This window comes from Myotis lucifugus, unplaced genomic scaffold (assembly GCF_000147115.1).
Source record: "Myotis lucifugus unplaced genomic scaffold, Myoluc2.0 scaffold_142, whole genome shotgun sequence".
Lineage (NCBI taxonomy): Eukaryota > Metazoa > Chordata > Mammalia > Chiroptera > Vespertilionidae > Myotis > Myotis lucifugus.
In genome coordinates, this window is record NW_005871190.1 from 2,096,795 (window position 1) to 2,105,558 (window position 8,764).

An 8,764-nucleotide genomic window follows, 5' to 3' on the forward strand; every position below is an offset into this window, starting at 1 on the left:
TTTGACAAAGGAGGCAAGAACATACAGTGGAGCCAAGATAGTCTCTTCAATAAATGGTGTTGGGAAAATTGGACAGATATATGCAAGAAAATGAAACTAGACCATCAACTTACACCATACACAAAAATAAACTCAAAATGGATAAAGGACTTAAATGTACGACAGGAAACCATAAAAATTCTAGAAGAATCCAAAGGCAACAAAATCTCAGACATATGCCGAAGCAATTTCTTCACTGATACAGCTCCGAGGGCACTTGAAACTAAAGAGAAAATGACCAAATGGGACTTCATCAAAATAAAAAGCTTCTGCACAGCAAAAGAAACCATCAACAAAACAACAAGAAGAACCTCTGCGTGGGAAAACATATTTGCCAATGTCATATCTGATAAGGGCCTAATCTCCAAAATTTATAGGGAACTCATACAACTTAACAAAAGGAAGATAAACAATCCAATCAAAAAATGGGCAAAGGACCTAAATAGACACCTTTCAAAAGAAGGTCATTCTGCCATCTGGTCTAATTATCATATTAGCTCTTTATTATATATGATAATATATCTGCTACATATGGTATATATTGTACAGTATACATTTGATTACATTCCACTTAAACAGCACAGACACCTTCTAAAAGCAAAGCTCTGCCCAGCGAGCATGGCTCAGTAGTTGAGCATCAACCTATTAACTAGAAGGTCACGTTTCAATTCCTGGTCAGGGCACATGCCCAGGTTGCAGGCTTCATCCCCAGTGTGGGAATTGTAGGAGGCAGCTGATCAATGATTCTCTTTCATCATTGTTGTTTCTATCTCTCTCTCCCACTCTCCCCCTCTCTGAAGTCAATAAAAATGTATTTAAAACATAAATAAATAAAAGCAGAGCTCTGTGCTGGGTAGACCACATTGCTGGTACTACAGGATTCCTTATCTCCTAATTCTTCCCAGCCTTCTTAAAAATGCAACCCAGGTCACAACTCTTGATACCTGTCATCTTTTCCAACTGCTCAGACTAATGAGGTGAAAATATAAATTCTTCTCCAGTGTAGACTTTAGCTTCTACCTCAGTATCCCTCTTGAAAGCACAGAGTTTTTTATTTGTTTGCTTGTGTTTTTTTTCATCAGTACAGAACTGAATGGTGAGTTTCAGCAAAATTATTGTGGGCAATAGTAATTCATCTCATAATCTGGTTAAAAGGTAAGTACCTGTTACCCAGAAACACACACACACACACACACACTGGATACAGTCTCAACTATTCATAGACTCCATCCAAAAACTGATCCAATGTGAAATTACATTATCATTCTGGCATGAAAATTCATGTCCATATAATCTATAGCATAAATAAAGATTGACAAGTAGCAAATTACAATTACATGAGATAAGGCATGCAAATCAGTAGAAGAGCACAAGACACAATATGTGACTAAAATAGTGGCAAATATTATAGTGTCATATTTTTCTTTTATCCATTATTTTTATTGTACAAGTAATATACTGATAGATACATTATTTAAAAATAATTTAGAAGAGTTTAAGATACAATATGCTGCTCAATATCTATGCTAATATTAACTATTATAATATTATATTTTCTTTTATTTTTTATTATGCACACAATATACTGATATATTATTTTTAGAAATCACAATAAAATATACCCATAAAGTATCTGAAGTATTACCAAATGACCAGTTGCTATGGTCTGAATGTTAGTGTCCCCCATGATACCTATGTTGAAATCCTAATCTTCAATGTGATGGTATTAGGCAGTGGGACCTTTGAGGGGGTGCTCAGATCATGAGGATGGAGCCTTTAGGAATGGGATTAGTGCTCTTTTACATAAGAGGCTCCAACAGAGCTCCTTGGCCTCTTCCAAAACATGAGGATGCAATCTAGAAGTCTGTAACTCAGAAGTGGGCCCTCACTCAACCATGCTGGCACTGAACTCAGACTTCCAGCCTCCAAACTGTGAGAAATAAATTTGTGTTGTTTAAAAGTTACCTGATCCATGATAATTTCATTATAGATGCCCAAGTGGACTAAGACACTACTGTTTCTTTTTTGGTAAGTATAGTTATCTCACTTATATCTATACTAATAGCTATATACCTACATCTATCTATCTATCTATCTATCTATCTATCTATCTATCATCTATCTGTCAATCTATCTACCTACTTATCTAGTCTACCTATTTACCTATCTATTTATCTACCTACAACATATTTTGAACAAAAATAGACTTATATTATATATTATATTGAATTTTTATGTATTTCCCATGTCATTAAGTATACATCACCATGGTGGTATTTCATTATGTGCATATAATGCAATTTTATTTAATCATTCTTGTCATGATAGTCATTTTGGCTTTTTTCTAATATTTTAGTATTATAAAAAGTGACCAGTCTTATAAATGTATCTATGTACATTTGTCTGATATTTCCTTAAGGTAACTGACTAACTAAGATAGCTGATCAAAAGGTAAACAGCATGGTACATATATACAATGGAATATTACTCAGCCACAACAAATAATGCAATTTTACCATTTGCGACAACATGGATAGACCTAGAGGGTATTATGATAGGTGAAATAAGTGAGTTAGAGAAAGACAAATGCCATATGACTTCACGTATATGTGGAATCTAAAGAATAAAATCAACAAACAAAATTGAAACAAACAAAGATACAGAGAACAGACTGATGATTGCCATAGAGGAGGAGGGCTCTGGACTGGGTTGAAAAGATGAGGGAATTAAGAAGTAGAGTGGATGTTACAAAATAGTCATGGGGATGTAAAGTACAGCATAGAAAATATAGTCAATAATACCGTAATAACTATGTATGGTGCCAGCTGGGTACTGAAAATAACAGGGGCAACACTTTATAAAGTACAGGACTGTCTAACCACTCTACTGAAACTAATACAAATAATACTGAATGTAAACTAACTGAACAAGTTTTAAAGAAAGGTAAATAATAGATATGATTCTATGAGAAAACTTTACCCAAGAACTGAACATTCCTAATTATTTGAAGAGACAGGCACAAGTTAGCAAACTGTTACTGAAAATACTGTTTAAAAACACAAATTATATTCCTTAATATACGTATATGTTTAAGATACTACTTTAAAAGCATTTTTCATCATTTATATTTAAGATTTCATTTTAGTGCCATCTAAGGTAAGTCAATTTTAATCATGCATCTTTTCAATAACATATCTAGAAATTAACTATTATGAAAAAAAATTGTATTAGGTCAAATTAAGTAATTGGAAAATATAAGAAAAAGATGAAAGCAGGGAAAATGTTTGGTATCATAATCCAATTTAGGATTTTGCATGTATTTTAAGTTTTACTTCATTTATCCTTTGCAAGTATAAAGACACTACTTTAAAGAATATTTCAATAAGCATACTTATATAATATGGAATATAAAATTGAATTTCTAAGTTAGAATAAAGAGCTATTAAAATATTTTCAAGATATGATGAGGACCTTATTCTATTATAGAGAATCATTAATCTCTATTAAAGACTAATTTAGATTTTCTGAAATCCTTCTTCTGGAGGCTTCTTTTTAAACTGAAAGATGCACAAAGTTGCATACAACAAAGAAAGAGATAGGAAAATTACATTAGTGACTACAGACAGAACACTCTACAGAGTGGCTTTCGAATGTTATCTCTGTTGTAAATGAGCTGACAAGGGGCAAATTAACTTTAATGTAGACGAACGCAACATTAAATTTCGTATGTGGTGCAAAACTGTAAACACAAGCATGAAATAAATGGAAACAAATCACAGAAAGACTTTCAAAGTGACCTTGGAATAATGGTGAACCATTCTCAGACTGAACAGTGAAAAGTGAAAAATGCCTGTTAGTTATCTTACATTTAGCTCCCAGCTCACAAACCTAACAAAGAAAAATACTATCATTAAAACAAGTTAAGAATGTTCTTCTCATTTATGGCCTACAAATTACTTAGGGAATGTGGCCACACGTGAGACAGTGCAGTGAAATATGGCCACCCAAATAAGCTTGTAACTAAGGGCTGCTCTAATAAAGATGAATAAGAAGTGTAAATGTATGCAGGTGATGGCAACAAAAGTAATTGATATGTTTAGTACAGACAACTTGATGGAATAGTAGACACATGATCTGAATCAGTATTTAATTTAACCATATACTAGTAAAACTATATATATATATATATATATATATGTGTGTGTGTGTGTGTGTACATATTTCTAAATTATCTATATATATATATATCTACACTAATAAAAGAGAAACATGGTAATTAGCATACGACCGCTACCCTTTTCATTGGCTAATCAGTGAGTATATGCAAATTAACTGTCAGTCAAGATGGCGGCCGGCAGCCAGGCAGCTGGAAGTGAACATGAGGCTTGCTTGCTGCAGTGAAGGAGGACTCCAACGTTCCCCGCCTGCCTTGCGGGCCTCTGAGTTGCAACTCTAAGCAACTATGTACTATGTTGCAAATAAGAAGCTAAACAAAACACCAGAAACTGGCTTTCAGTCAGCCGGGCTTTAGCAACATTGTATCGATGTTTTCAGCGGCAAGGCCTCAGAGCTAAAGCTGGCCCAGAATAAAAAAAAAAAAAAAGAAAACAAAGAGCGGTTGGAAGCTTCAGTCACTCGCTTCCGGAAAACAGCCCTCAGCCCCTCACCCAGACTGGCCAGACACCCCAGTGGGGACCCCCACCCTGATCCAGGACACCCTTCAGGGCAAACCAGCCAGCCCCTACTCATGCACCAGGCTTCTATTCTATATAGTAAAAGGGTAATATGCCTCCTGGCACTGGGATCACGGAGCAGCAAGGCTCTCGGCACCGGGATCAGCATGACAGGGGGCAGCGCCCAAACCCCCTGATCGCCCTGCAGCTCTGTGTGTGACAGGGGGCGGGGCCACACCCTCCTTATCTGCCCTGCTCTGTGCTTGATAGGGGGGAGCTCCCCAATCCCCTGATTGCCCTGTGGCTCTGTGTTTGACAAGGTGCAGCGCACCAACCCCCTGATCCGCCCTGCTCTGTGTGTACCAGGGTGCGGCGCCCCTACCCCCCCCCCACGGGCCCTGCTCTGTGTGTGACAGGGTAGAGCCATAACCTCTCCATCGGCCCTGCCCCGAGTGTGACAGTGGCGGCGCCCCAACCCCCTGATCGGCCCTGCTCTGTGCGTGACAGGGTACGGAGCCCCAACACCCCTGATTGGCCTTGCTCTGTGCATGACAGGGGGTGGCGCCACAACCTCCCCATCGACCCTGCCTTGAGTGTGACAGGGGGCGGTGCCCCAACCCCCCAATCGGCCCTACCATGAGCGTGACTGAGGGTGGCATTGCAACCTCCCGATCCGCCCTGCTCTGTGCATGACAGGGGGCAGCGCCCCAACTACCCAATCGGCCCTGCTCTGAGCCTGACCAGGGGCTGCACCTAGGAATTGGGCCTGCCCTCTGCCACCCGGAAGCAGGCCTAAGCCAGCAGGTCGTTATCTCCCGAGGGGTCCCAGACTGGGAGAGGGTACAGGCCGGGCTGGGGGACCGACCCCCCCCCCCGAGTGCACAAATTTTTGTGCACCGGGCCTCTAGTATATATATAAAAGTCTAATATGCAAAGTGTCCCCTCGGGAGTTCAACCGAGAGACCAGGAGTTCAATTGCTCGCTATGACGTGCTCTAACCACCAGGAGGTGGTGCGGAGTGCAGGAAGGCCCCAGACAGCAGCTGGAAGGCCCCGATTGGCCCTGATTTCTAGCTAGGCCTAGGGACCTTACTCATGCATGAATTTCATGCACTGGGCCTCTAGTATATAAATATATATCATGTATCACACATACACAATATATGTGTATATTCCTCAATGAATACAACCTGCAGTTCATGAATTCCTAGTGATTCCCTGACATTTTAAGCAAAATGTTGTATGTATGTTAATCTGTGTATTCTGAGGAGAAAGGACTTCTTCAGAGTCTCCAAGCATCCTAAGTCTTAAAAAGGGTAAGAACCACTCACTGTATTAGAGTGTTAGGAACTTAATAATGGATTGCAAATAAGAATTTCTAAGCTATATGATAACGAAGAAAAAAAAAAGTAGAAGCCTAAATTGAGGAAATAATTTTTAAGACCTTTGGCTTGTTTATTCAACAGATAAAGGTTTTAGAAAGGTTGAGTTTAAACTGATTTGAGTACATAGAGGCAAAGACTGTCATTTGACAACACTTTCAAGTACAAAATATGCATTACATGTACCCTGGCACCGACCAGCAAGCAGGGTCTCTCTGATCATTAAATTATGACTATGATCACTAATGTGATGCAGAGAATGCTACCCATTTCAAAATGAAGGGAGGAGACTAATCTTCTGAGCTGTCACTTGGGACATTTTGTACAAAAATTCACAGTTCATGCCATGATTCACTGCATTCAATACAGTAACAGAAGTGGGTGCTTCCAGAAATGCGAAGGCTCAAAAATTTGGCTAAACAACTTTGAAACGGAGGAAAGTTACGAACATTGCTATAGTTAATTAATGATTCTAGGAAATTCGACTAAGTTCTTCTCTCCCTTTCCATTTCTTCTGTAAATAGCAGCCATTCATGTCTGGTTAATTGTGAAAAACCTCTGAGCACAAAATTCCTATTGGGATTTCTTTTCCTGTAATTAATTTTTTGCTGTTTGATGTTAAAGTCCAAACTATAAATTGACAAGAAGCCAGCTGGTACAGTGATGAAATTTAAGACAATACAACTAATGGAAAAAGCCCTAGCTCTGTTAAGCTGAACATTTTGATTAGTGGGTTTGTGTATTTTGTTCCTCTAAACTGTAATGCATACTAATTTTACCTAGGAATTAATTAAAGTCTATCACAGCTTCCAAGCGATGGATGTTATGTAACTATTTGTTGACACCAAATTTATGTATATCTGAGAATAAGGTACAATCCTGATGAGAAAATAAAAAAAAATTAGCTCCATCTCTTCTTTAGTATACTGAAGACTAACTTTTAAAAAGTCCTTATTTCAAAATTAAATGCTTCAGTCTTCCTCAGGTCTATTAGTGAGTACTCAGTCATCAAAGGGTGGGAACATACCATACAATATTTTTAACTCAGGGCCCACAATTTCCCTATTTAGAAAATAAACTTGCAACTTACTCCCCCATCCTACTTTTGATGCTGATCAATATGGCTCTTGGCAGGGGCCACACTTAATGTTTCTTTTTCATTCTCCACAGCACACTCCAGTGTACTATGCCAAAACAGGGACTCCTTAAGTATTTGTTACAGTTGGATGTTTCCCTGTACAACTGTTAAAGGTCTAATGTCATCTCTTTTGAGGCATAGAAGTAAAGGAGATTGATCAGATCCGTAAGATGAGAGAAAGGGTGGCACACTCGCTGAGGCAGGCAGAACAAAGTTCAGCAGTGCCACCCGGGATTTATCGTTAAAGTCTAAAACTCCTAGAAGAAAACATAGGCAGTAAACTCTTGGACATTGCTCTTAGTACTATTTTTTTTTCTTATATATCCTTCTTGAAAAAGGGAAACCCAAGGGGAAAAAACAAAAACAAAAACAAACAAAAAAACAAATTGGATTACATCAAACTGAAAAGTTTTTGCATAGCAAGTGAAACAATCAACAAAAAGAGACCACAACCCACTGAATGGAAGAACATATTTGCCAATGATAATGGGTTAATATTCAACATTTATAAAGATCTATGTAACTCAACACACACACACACACACACACACACACACAAAACAAACAAACAAAAAACAACACAACACATCAAAATTCAATTAAAAACTGGACAGAGGATATGAATAGACTCTTCTACAAAGAGGACATGAAAAAATGCTCAATGTCACTAACCACCAGAGAAATTTATATTAAAACCACAAGGAGATATCACCTTATACCTGCCAGAATGACTATCATCAATAAATCAACAAACAACAACTGTTGGCAAAGATGTGGAAAAAAGGGAACCATCTTGCACTTTTGGTGATACTGCAAATTGGTGAAGCCACATGCAAACAGTATGGAAGTTTCTCAAAAAATTAAAAATCAAATTACCTTATGACCCAGCAATGCCACTTCTGGGTATATATTTGAAGATATCTAAACACTAATTAGAAAAATATATGCACCTCTAGGTTCACTGTAGCATTATTTACAACTAGAGGCACATTGCACGAGTTAGGGGAAGGGACTGAGGGTGGTTGGTCGCTGGCCCAAGGAGGGAGCCAGACCTTGTCCCTCTGGGAAATGGGCTGTGTCCACCACCACCCACCCCCAGTTTTCCATCCCAGCCTGGGCCTGAAGGCCCCAGCGGGGTTGGGAGAGGAGGCGATGGTCGCCGGGCCAGGCGCAGAAGGAACAGACAATGGACACTGATGCCACCATCAGTGCCCCACCACCACATGGTTCCCCGCCTTCCCCCTCCTTGCCTCGGTGCTGCGCCACCACTGGAGCAGGCAGGCGGCCCCCAAGGAAAGAGAGGACGGGAGCGAGACAAACCCTTGTGTTGAGAGCTGACTTTCAATAGACCACAGTGAGGGAGCTGCTCTGCTATGTATCAAACCCAACCCAGAAACAGGTCGTCTATAAATGGTTTAGCATCAGGGGCCGATGGGGGCCGGCCGGCCAGGGTGAGGGGCCACAGGGGGTTGGCTGTGGGAGCGCACTGACCACCAGGGGTAGCTCCTGCATTGAGTGTCTGCCCCCTGGTGG

General features: G+C 39.6%; 1 protein-coding gene across 1 annotated transcript in view; it reads right to left on the bottom strand.

The window, feature by feature from the left end:
• The window catches only part of GBE1 (1,4-alpha-glucan branching enzyme 1), a 270,676-nt gene that overhangs the window by 50,101 nt on the left and 211,811 nt on the right, over positions 1 to 8,764 (bottom strand). The window lies entirely within an intron of this gene.